The following is a 12,901-nucleotide window of genomic DNA, read 5'->3' on the forward strand; positions in this document are numbered from 1 at the left end:
GCCGTACGATATGGGCTATAGCCCATGGTCCAAAATGATGAGAAACGAGGCTAACTTTTTTTTTCAAAATTTCAAAAAACATGGGCTATAACCTTTCGTTTTTGTCATTTCGTAATTTTTTTCAAATCTTTAAAAATGACGAAAAACGGCGCGCTATAGAATGCCGTATGATATGGGCTATAGCCCATGGTCCAAAATGATGAGAAACGAGGCTAACTTTTTTTTTCAAAATTTCAAAAAACATGGGCTATAACCTTTCGTTTTTGTAATTTCGTCATTTTTTTCAAATCTTCAAAAATGATGAAAAACGGCGCGCTATAGTATGCCGTACGATATGGGCTATAGCCCATGGTCCAAAATGATGAGAAACCAGGCTAACTTTTTTTTTCAAAATTTCAAAAAACATGGGCTATAACCTTTCGTTTTTGTCATTTCGTATTTTTTTTCAAATCTTTAAAAATGACGAAAAACGGTGCGCTATAGTATGCCGTACGATATGGGCTATAGCCCATGGTCCAAAATGATGAGAAACGAGGCTAACTTTTTTTTTCAAAATTTCAAAAAACATGGGCTATAACCTTTCGTTTTTGTCATTTCGTCATTTTTTTCAAATCTTTAAAAATGACGAAAAACGGCGCGCTATAGAATGCCGTATGATATGGGCTATAGCCCATGGTCCAAAATGATGAGAAACGAGGCTAACTTTTTTTTTCAAAATTTCAAAAAACATGGGCTATAACCTTTCGTTTTTGTAATTTCGTCATTTTTTTCAAATCTTCAAAAATGATGAAAAACGGCGCGCTATAGTATGCCGTACGATATGGGCTATAGCCCATGGTCCAAAATGATGAGAAACCAGGCTAACTTTTTTTTTCAAAATTTCAAAAAACATGGGCTATAACCTTTCGTTTTTGTCATTTCGTATTTTTTTTCAAATCTTTAAAAATGACGAAAAACGGTGCGCTATAGTATGCCGTACGATATGGGCTATAGCCCATGGTCCAAAATGATGAGAAACGAGGCTAACTTTTTTTTTCAAAATTTCAAAAAACATGGGCTATAACCTTTCGTTTTTGTCATTTCGTCATTTTTTTCAAATCTTTAAAAATGACGAAAAACGGCGCGCTATAGAATGCCGTATGATATGGGCTATAGCCCATGGTCCAAAATGATGAGAAACGAGGCTAACTTTTTTTTCCAAAATTTCAAAAAACATGGGCTATAACCTTTCGTTTTTGTCATTTTGTCATTTTTTTCAAACCTTCAAAAATGATGAAAAACGGCGCGCTATAGTATGCCGTACGATATGGGCTATAGCCCATGGTCCAAAATGATGAGAAACGAGGCTAACTTTTTTTTTCAAAATTTCAAAAAACATGGGCTATAACCTTTCGTTTTTGTAATTTCGTCATTTTTTTCAAATCTTCAAAAATGATGAAAAACGGCGCGCTATAGTATGCCGTACGATATGGGCTATAGCCCATGGTCCAAAATGATGAGAAACCAGGCTAACTTTTTTTTTCAAAATTTCAAAAAACATGGGCTATAACCTTTCGTTTTTGTCATTTCGTATTTTTTTTCAAATCTTTAAAAATGACGAAAAACGGCGCGCTATAGTATGCCGTACGATATGGGCTATAGCCCATGGTCCAAAATGATGAGAAACGAGGCTAACTTTTTTTTTCAAAATTTAAAAAAACATGGGCTATAACCTTTCGTTTTTGTCATTTCGTCATTTTTTTCAAATCTTTAAAAATGACGAAAAACGGCGCGCTATAGAATGCCGTATGATATGGGCTATAGCCCATGGTCCAAAATGATGAGAAACGAGGCTAACTTTTTTTTTCAAAATTTCAAAAAACATGGGCTATAACCTTTCGTTTTTGTCATTTTGTCATTTTTTTCAAACCTTCAAAAATGATGAAAAACGGCGCGCTATAGTATGCCGTACGATATGGGCTATAGCCCATGGTCCAAAATGATGAGAAACGAGGCTAACTTTTTTTTTCAAAATTTCAAAAAACATGGGCTATAACCTTTCGTTTTTGTAATTTCGTCATTTTTTTCAAATCTTCAAAAATGATGAAAAACGGCGCGCTATAGTATGCCGTACGATATGGGCTATAGCCCATGGTCCAAAATGATGAGAAACCAGGCTAACTTTTTTTTTCAAAATTTCAAAAAACATGGGCTATAACCTTTCGTTTTTGTCATTTCGTATTTTTTTTCAAATCTTTAAAAATGACGAAAAACGGTGCGCTATAGTATGCCGTACGATATGGGCTATAGCCCATGGTCCAAAATGATGAGAAACGAGGCTAACTTTTTTTTTCAAAATTTCAAAAAACATGGGCTATAACCTTTCGTTTTTGTCATTTCGTCATTTTTTTCAAATCTTTAAAAATGACGAAAAACGGCGCGCTATAGAATGCCGTATGATATGGGCTATAGCCCATGGTCCAAAATGATGAGAAACGAGGCTAACTTTTTTTTTCAAAATTTCAAAAAACATGGGCTATAACCTTTCGTTTTTGTAATTTCGTCATTTTTTTCAAATCTTCAAAAATGATGAAAAACGGCGCGCTATAGTATGCCGTACGATATGGGCTATAGCCCATGGTCCAAAATGATGAGAAACCAGGCTAACTTTTTTTTTCAAAATTTCAAAAAACATGGGCTATAACCTTTCGTTTTTGTCATTTCGTATTTTTTTTCAAATCTTTAAAAATGACGAAAAACGGTGCGCTATAGTATGCCGTACGATATGGGCTATAGCCCATGGTCCAAAATGATGAGAAACGAGGCTAACTTTTTTTTTCAAAATTTCAAAAAACATGGGCTATAACCTTTCGTTTTTGTCATTTCGTCATTTTTTTCAAATCTTTAAAAATGACGAAAAACGGCGCGCTATAGAATGCCGTATGATATGGGCTATAGCCCATGGTCCAAAATGATGAGAAACGAGGCTAACTTTTTTTTTCAAAATTTCAAAAAACATGGGCTATAACCTTTCGTTTTTGTAATTTCGTCATTTTTTTCAAATCTTCAAAAATGATGAAAAACGGCGCGCTATAGTATGCCGTACGATATGGGCTATAGCCCATGGTCCAAAATGATGAGAAACCAGGCTAACTTTTTTTTTCAAAATTTCAAAAAACATGGGCTATAACCTTTCGTTTTTGTCATTTCGTATTTTTTTTCAAATCTTTAAAAATGACGAAAAACGGTGCGCTATAGTATGCCGTACGATATGGGCTATAGCCCATGGTCCAAAATGATGAGAAACGAGGCTAACTTTTTTTTTCAAAATTTCAAAAAACATGGGCTATAACCTTTCGTTTTTGTCATTTCGTCATTTTTTTCAAATCTTTAAAAATGACGAAAAACGGCGCGCTATAGAATGCCGTATGATATGGGCTATAGCCCATGGTCCAAAATGATGAGAAACGAGGCTAACTTTTTTTTCCAAAATTTCAAAAAACATGGGCTATAACCTTTCGTTTTTGTCATTTTGTCATTTTTTTCAAACCTTCAAAAATGATGAAAAACGGCGCGCTATAGTATGCCGTACGATATGGGCTATAGCCCATGGTCCAAAATGATGAGAAACGAGGCTAACTTTTTTTTTCAAAATTTCAAAAAACATGGGCTATAACCTTTCGTTTTTGTAATTTCGTCATTTTTTTCAAATCTTCAAAAATGATGAAAAACGGCGCGCTATAGTATGCCGTACGATATGGGCTATAGCCCATGGTCCAAAATGATGAGAAACCAGGCTAACTTTTTTTTTCAAAATTTCAAAAAACATGGGCTATAACCTTTCGTTTTTGTCATTTCGTATTTTTTTTCAAATCTTTAAAAATGACGAAAAACGGCGCGCTATAGTATGCCGTACGATATGGGCTATAGCCCATGGTCCAAAATGATGAGAAACGAGGCTAACTTTTTTTTTCAAAATTTAAAAAAACATGGGCTATAACCTTTCGTTTTTGTCATTTCGTCATTTTTTTCAAATCTTTAAAAATGACGAAAAACGGCGCGCTATAGAATGCCGTATGATATGGGCTATAGCCCATGGTCCAAAATGATGAGAAACGAGGCTAACTTTTTTTTTCAAAATTTCAAAAAACATGGGCTATAACCTTTCGTTTTTGTCATTTTGTCATTTTTTTCAAACCTTCAAAAATGATGAAAAACGGCGCGCTATAGTATGCCGTACGATATGGGCTATAGCCCATGGTCCAAAATGATGAGAAACGAGGCTAACTTTTTTTTTCAAAATTTCAAAAAACATGGGCTATAACCTTTCGTTTTTGTAATTTCGTCATTTTTTTCAAATCTTCAAAAATGATGAAAAACGGCGCGCTATAGTATGCCGTACGATATGGGCTATAGCCCATGGTCCAAAATGATGAGAAACCAGGCTAACTTTTTTTTTCAAAATTTCAAAAAACATGGGCTATAACCTTTCGTTTTTGTCATTTCGTATTTTTTTTCAAATCTTTAAAAATGACGAAAAACGGTGCGCTATAGTATGCCGTACGATATGGGCTATAGCCCATGGTCCAAAATGATGAGAAACGAGGCTAACTTTTTTTTTCAAAATTTCAAAAAACATGGGCTATAACCTTTCGTTTTTGTCATTTCGTCATTTTTTTCAAATCTTTAAAAATGACGAAAAACGGCGCGCTATAGAATGCCGTATGATATGGGCTATAGCCCATGGTCCAAAATGATGAGAAACGAGGCTAACTTTTTTTTTCAAAATTTCAAAAAACATGGGCTATAACCTTTCGTTTTTGTAATTTCGTCATTTTTTTCAAATCTTCAAAAATGATGAAAAACGGCGCGCTATAGTATGCCGTACGATATGGGCTATAGCCCATGGTCCAAAATGATGAGAAACCAGGCTAACTTTTTTTTTCAAAATTTCAAAAAACATGGGCTATAACCTTTCGTTTTTGTCATTTCGTATTTTTTTTCAAATCTTTAAAAATGACGAAAAACGGTGCGCTATAGTATGCCGTACGATATGGGCTATAGCCCATGGTCCAAAATGATGAGAAACGAGGCTAACTTTTTTTTTCAAAATTTCAAAAAACATGGGCTATAACCTTTCGTTTTTGTCATTTCGTCATTTTTTTCAAATCTTTAAAAATGACGAAAAACGGCGCGCTATAGAATGCCGTATGATATGGGCTATAGCCCATGGTCCAAAATGATGAGAAACGAGGCTAACTTTTTTTTCCAAAATTTCAAAAAACATGGGCTATAACCTTTCGTTTTTGTCATTTTGTCATTTTTTTCAAACCTTCAAAAATGCTGAAAAACGGCGCGCTATAGTATGCCGTACGATATGGGCTATAGCCCATGGTCCAAAATGATGAGAAACGAGGCTAACTTTTTTTTTCAAAATTTCAAAAAACATGGGCTATAACCTTTCGTTTTTGTAATTTCGTCATTTTTTTCAAATCTTCAAAAATGATGAAAAACGGCGCGCTATAGTATGCCGTACGATATGGGCTATAGCCCATGGTCCAAAATGATGAGAAACCAGGCTAACTTTTTTTTTCAAAATTTCAAAAAACATGGGCTATAACCTTTCGTTTTTGTCATTTCGTATTTTTTTTCAAATCTTTAAAAATGACGAAAAACGGCGCGCTATAGTATGCCGTACGATATGGGCTATAGCCCATGGTCCAAAATGATGAGAAACGAGGCTAACTTTTTTTTTCAAAATTTAAAAAAACATGGGCTATAACCTTTCGTTTTTGTCATTTCGTCATTTTTTTCAAATCTTTAAAAATGACGAAAAACGGCGCGCTATAGAATGCCGTATGATATGGGCTATAGCCCATGGTCCAAAATGATGAGAAACGAGGCTAACTTTTTTTTTCAAAATTTCAAAAAACATGGGCTATAACCTTTCGTTTTTGTCATTTTGTCATTTTTTTCAAACCTTCAAAAATGATGAAAAACGGCGCGCTATAGTATGCCGTACGATATGGGCTATAGCCCATGGTCCAAAATGATGAGAAACGAGGCTAACTTTTTTTTTCAAAATTTCAAAAAACATGGGCTATAACCTTTCGTTTTTGTAATTTCGTCATTTTTTTCAAATCTTCAAAAATGATGAAAAACGGCGCGCTATAGTATGCCGTACGATATGGGCTATAGCCCATGGTCCAAAATGATGAGAAACCAGGCTAACTTTTTTTTTCAAAATTTCAAAAAACATGGGCTATAACCTTTCTTTTTTGTCATTTCGTATTTTTTTTCAAATCTTTAAAAATGACGAAAAACGGCGCGCTATAGTATGCCGTACGATATGGGCTATAGCCCATGGTCCAAAATGATGAGAAACGAGGCTAACTTTTTTTTTCAAAATTTCAAAAAACATGGGCTATAACCTTTCGTTTTTGTCATTTCGTCATTTTTTTCAAATCTTCAAAAATGATGAAAAACGGCGCGCTATAGTATGCCGTACGATATGGGCTATAGCCCATGGTCCAAAATGATGAGAAACGAGGCTAACTTTTTTTTTCAAAATTTCAAAAAACATGGGCTATAACCTTTCGTTTTTGTCATTTTGTCATTTTTTTCAAATCTTCAAAAATGATGAAAAACGGCGCGCTATAGTATGCCGTACGATATGGGCTATAGCCCATGGTCCAAAATGATGAGAAACGAGGCTAACTTTTTTTTTCAAAATTTCAAAAAACATGGGCTATAACCTTTCGTTTTTGTCATTTCGTCATTTTTTTCAAATCTTCAAAAATGATGAAAAACGGCGCGCTATAGAATGCCGTACGATATGGGCTATAGCCCATGGTCCAAAATGATGAGAAACGAGGCTAACTTTTTTTTTCAAAATTTCAAAAAACATGGGCTATAACCTTTCGTTTTTGTCATTTTGTCATTTTTTTCAAATCTTCAAAAATGATGAAAAACGGCGCGCTATAGTATGCCGTACGATATGGGCTATAGCCCATGGTCCAAAATGATGAGAAACGAGGCTAACTTTTTTTTTCAAAATTTCAAAAAACATGGGATATAACCTTTCGTTTTTGTCATTTCGTCATTTTTTTCAAATCTTCAAAAATGATGAAAAACGGCGCGCTATAGTATGCCGTACGATATGGGCTATAGCCCATGGTCCAAAATGATGAGAAACGAGGCTAACTTTTTTTTTCAAAATTTCAAAAAACATGGGCTATAACCTTTCGTTTTTGTCATTTCGTCATTTTTTTCAAATCTTCAAAAATGATGAAAAACGGCGCGCTATAGTATGCCGTACGATATGGGCTATAGCCCATGGTCCAAAATGATGAGAAACGAGGCTAACTTTTTTTTTCAAAATTTCAAAAAACATGGGCTATAACCTTTCGTTTTTGTCATTTCGTCATTTTTTTCAAATCTTCAAAAATGATGAAAAACGGCGCGCTATAGTATGCCGTACGATATGGGCTATAGCCCATGGTCCAAAATGATGAGAAACGAGGCTAACTTTTTTTTTCAAAATTTCAAAAAACATGGGCTATAACCTTTCGTTTTTGTCATTTCGTCATTTTTTTCAAATCTTCAAAAATGATGAAAAACGGCGCGCTATAGTATGCCGTACGATATGGGCTATAGCCCATGGTCCAAAATGATGAGAAACGAGGCTAACTTTTTTTTTCAAAATTTCAAAAAACATGGGCTATAACCTTTCGTTTTTGTCATTTCGTCATTTTTTTCAAATCTTCAAAAATGATGAAAAACGGCGCGCTATAGTATGCCGTACGATATGGGCTATAGCCCATGGTCCAAAATGATGAGAAACGAGGCTAACTTTTTTTTTCAAAATTTCAAAAAACATGGGCTATAACCTTTCGTTTTTGTCATTTCGTAATTTTTTTCAAATCTTTAAAAATGACGAAAAACGGCGCGCTATAGAATGCCGTTCGATATGGGCTATAGCCCATGGTCCAAAATGATGAGAAACGAGGCTAACTTTTTTTTTCAAAATTTCAAAAAACATGGGCTATAACCTTTCGTTTTTGTCATTTCGTCATTTTTTTCAAATCTTCAAAAATGATGAAAAACGGCGCGCTATAGTATGCCGTACGATATGGGCTATAGCCCATGGTCCAAAATGATGAGAAACGAGGCTAACTTTTTTTTTCAAAATTTCAAAAAACATGGGCTATAACCTTTCATTTTTGTCATTTCGTATTTTTTTTCAAATCTTTAAAAATGATGAAAAACGGCGCGCTATAGAATGCCGTACGATATGGGCTATAGCCCATGGTCCAAAATGATGAGAAACGAGGCTAACTTTTTTTTTCAAAATTTCAAAAAACATGGGCTATAACCTTTCGTTTTTGTCATTTCGTAATTTTTTTCAAATCTTTAAAAATGACGAAAAACGGCGCGCTATAGAATGCCGTTCGATATGGGCTATAGCCCATGGTCCAAAATGATGAGAAACGAGGCTAACTTTTTTTTTCAAAATTTCAAAAAACATGGGCTATAACCTTTCGTTTTTGTCATTTTGTCATTTTTTTCAAATCTTCAAAAATGATGAAAAACGGCGCGCTATAGTATGCCGTACGATATGGGCTATAGCCCATGGTCCAAAATGATGAGAAACGAGGCTAACTTTTTTTTTCAAAATTTCAAAAAACATGGGCTATAACCTTTCGTTTTTGTCATTTCGTCATTTTTTTCAAATCTTCAAAAATGTTGAAAAACGGCGCGCTATAGTATGCCGTACGATATGGGCTATAGCCCATGGTCCAAAATGATGAGAAACGAGGCTAACTTTTTTTTTCAAAATTTCAAAAAACATGGGCTATAACCTTTCGTTTTTGTCATTTCGTAATTTTTTTCAAATCTTTAAAAATGATGAAAAACGGCGCGCTATAGAATGCCGTATGATATGGGCTATAGCCCATGGTCCAAAATGATGAGAAACGAGGCTAACTTTTTTTTTCAAAATTTCAAAAAACATGGGCTATAACCTTTCGTTTTTGTCATTTTGTCATTTTTTTCAAATCTTCAAAAATGACGAAAAACGGCGCGCTATAGAATGCCGTACGATATGGGCTATAGCCCATGGTCCAAAATGATGAGAAACGAGGCTAACTTTTTTTTTCAAAATTTCAAAAAACATGGGCTATAACCTTTCGTTTTTGTCATTTTGTCATTTTTTTCAAATCTTCAAAAATGATGAAAAACGGCGCGCTATAGTATGCCGTACGATATGGGCTATAGCCCATGGTCCAAAATGATGAGAAACGAGGCTAACTTTTTTTTTCAAAATTTCAAAAAACATGGGCTATAACCTTTCGTTTTTGTCATTTCGTCATTTTTTCAAATCTTCAAAAATGATGAAAAACGGCGCGCTATAGTATGCCGTACGATATGGGCTATAGCCCATGGTCCAAAATGATGAGAAACGAGGCTAACTTTTTTTTTCAAAATTTCAAAAAACATGGGCTATAACCTTTCGTTTTTGTCATTTCGTCATTTTTTTCAAATCTTCAAAAATGATGAAAAACGGCGCGCTATAGTATGCCGTACGATATGGGCTATAGCCCATGGTCCAAAATGATGAGAAACGAGGCTAACTTTTTTTTTCAAAATTTCAAAAAACATGGGCTATAACCTTTCGTTTTTGTCATTTCGTCATTTTTTTCAAATCTTCAAAAATGATGAAAAACGGCGCGCTATAGTATGCCGTACGATATGGGCTATAGCCCATGGTCCAAAATGATGAGAAACGAGGCTAACTTTTTTTTTCAAAATTTCAAAAAACATGGGCTATAACCTTTCGTTTTTGTCATTTTGTCATTTTTTTTAAATCTTCAAAAATGATGAAAAACGGCGCGCTATAGTATGCCGTACGATATGGGCTATAGCCCATGGTCCAAAATGATGAGAAACGAGGCTAACTTTTTTTTTCAAAATTTCAAAAAACATGGGCTATAACCTTTCGTTTTTGTCATTTCGTCATTTTTTCAAATCTTCAAAAATGATGAAAAACGGCGCGCTATAGTATGCCGTACGATATGGGCTATAGCCCATGGTCCAAAATGATGAGAAACGAGGCTAACTTTTTTTTTCAAAATTTCAAAAAACATGGGCTATAACCTTTCGTTTTTGTCATTTCGTCATTTTTTTCAAATCTTCAAAAATGATGAAAAACGGCGCGCTATAGTATGCCGTACGATATGGGCTATAGCCCATGGTCCAAAATGATGAGAAACGAGGCTAACTTTTTTTTTCAAAATTTAAAAAAACATGGGCTATAACCTTTCGTTTTTGTCATTTCGTCATTTTTTTCAAATCTTCAAAAATGATGAAAAACGGCGCGCTATAGTATGCCGTACGATATGGGCTATAGCCCATGGTCCAAAATGATGAGAAACGAGGCTAACTTTTTTTTTCAAAATTTCAAAAAACATGGGCTATAACCTTTCGTTTTTGTCATTTCGTAATTTTTTTCAAATCTTTAAAAATGATGAAAACGGCGCGCTATAGAATGCCGTACGATATGGGCTATAGCCCATGGTCCAAAATGATGAGAAACGAGGCTAACTTTTTTTTTCAAAATTTCAAAAAACATGGGCTATAACCTTTTGTTTTTGTCATTTTGTCATTTTTTTCAAATCTTCAAAAATGATGAAAAACGGCGCGCTATAGTATGCCGTACGATATGGGCTTTAGCCCATGGTCCAAAATGATGAGAAACGAGGCTAACTTTTTTTTTCAAAATTTCAAAAAACATGGGCTATAACCTTTCGTTTTTGTCATTTCGTCATTTTTTTCAAATCTTCAAAAATGATGAAAAACGGCGCGCTATAGTATGCCGTACGATATGGGCTATAGCCCATGGTCCAAAATGATGAGAAACGAGGCTAACTTTTTTTTTCAAAATTTCAAAAAACATGGGCTATAACCTTTCGTTTTTGTCATTTCGTCATTTTTTTCAAATCTTCAAAAATGATGAAAAACGGCGCGCTATAGTATGCCGTACGATATGGGCTTTAGCCCATGGTCCAAAATGATGAGAAACGAGGCTAACTTTTTTTTTCAAAATTTCAAAAAACATGGGCTATAACCTTTCGTTTTTGTCATTTCGTCATTTTTTTCAAATCTTCAAAAATGATGAAAAACGGCGCGCTATAGTATGCCGTACGATATGGGCTATAGCCCATGGTCCAAAATGATGAGAAACGAGGCTAACTTTTTTTTTCAAAATTAAAAAAAACATGGGCTATAACCTTTCGTTTTTGTCATTTCGTCATTTTTTTCAAATCTTCAAAAATGATGAAAAACGGCGCGCTATAGTATGCCGTACGATATGGGCTATAGCCCATGGTCCAAAATGATGAGAAACGAGGCTAACTTTTTTTTTCAAAATTTCAAAAAACATGGGCTATAACCTTTCGTTTTTGTCATTTCGTCATTTTTTTCAAATCTTCAAAAATGATGAAAAACGGCGCGCTATAGTATGCCGTACGATATGGGCTATAGCCCATGGTCCAAAATGATGAGAAACGAGGCTAACTTTTTTTTTCAAAATTTCAAAAAACATGGGCTATATATAACCTTTCGTTTTTGTCATTTCGTAATTTTTTTCAAATCTTTAAAAATGATGAAAACGGCGCGCTATAGAATGCCGTACGATATGGGCTATAGCCCATGGTCCAAAATGATGAGAAACGAGGCTAACTTTTTTTTTCAAAATTTCAAAAAACATGGGCTATAACCTTTCGTTTTTGTCATTTTGTCATTTTTTTCAAATCTTAAAAAATGATGAAAAACGGCGCGCTATAGTATGCCGTACGATATGGGCTTTAGCCCATGGTCCAAAATGATGAGAAACGAGGCTAACTTTTTTTTTCAAAATTTCAAAAAACATGGGCTATAACCTTTCGTTTTTGTCATTTTGTCATTTTTTTCAAATCTTCAAAAATGATGAAAAACGGCGCGCTATAGTATGCCGTACGATATGGGCTATAGCTAGCCCATGGTCCAAAATGATGAGAAACGAGGCTAACTTTTTTTTTCAAAATTTCAAAAAACATGGGCTATAACCTTTCGTTTTTGTCATTTCGTCATTTTTTTCAAATCTTCAAAAATGATGAAAAACGGCGCGCTATAGTATGCCGTACGATATGGGCTATAGCCCATGGTCCAAAATGATGAGAATCGAGGCTAACTTTTTTTTTCAAAATTTCAAAAAACATGGGCTATAACCTTTCGTTTTTGTCATTTTGTCATTTTTTTCAAATCTTCAAAAATGATGAAAAACGGCGCGCTATAGTATGCCGTACGATATGGGCTATAGCCCATGGTCCAAAATGATGAGAAACGAGGCTAACTTTTTTTTTCAAAATTTCAAAAAACATGGGCTATAACCTTTCGTTTTTGTCATTTCGTCATTTTTTTCAAATCTTCAAAAATGATGAAAAACGGCGCGCTATAGTATGCCGTACGATATGGGCTATAGCCCATGGTCCAAAATGATGAGAAACGAGGCTAACTTTTTTTTTCAAAATTTCAAAAAACATGGGCTATAACCTTTCGTTTTTGTCATTTCGTAATTTTTTTCAAATCTTTAAAAATGATGAAAACGGCGCGCTATAGAATGCCGTACGATATGGGCTATAGCCCATGGTCCAAAATGATGAGAAACGAGGCTAACTTTTTTTTTCAAAATTTCAAAAAACATGGGCTATAACCTTTCGTTTTTGTCATTTCGTCATTTTTTTCAAATCTTCAAAAATGATGAAAAACGGCGCGCTATAGTATGCCGTACGATATGGGCTATAGCTAGCCCATGGTCCAAAATGATGAGAAACGAGGCTAACTTTTTTTTTCAAAATTTCAAAAAACATGGGCTATAACCTTT

This window comes from Protomyctophum bolini (assembly GCF_963924005.1).
Source record: "Protomyctophum bolini genome assembly, chromosome: 14".
In the NCBI taxonomy this organism is placed as follows: domain Eukaryota; kingdom Metazoa; phylum Chordata; class Actinopteri; order Myctophiformes; family Myctophidae; genus Protomyctophum; species Protomyctophum bolini.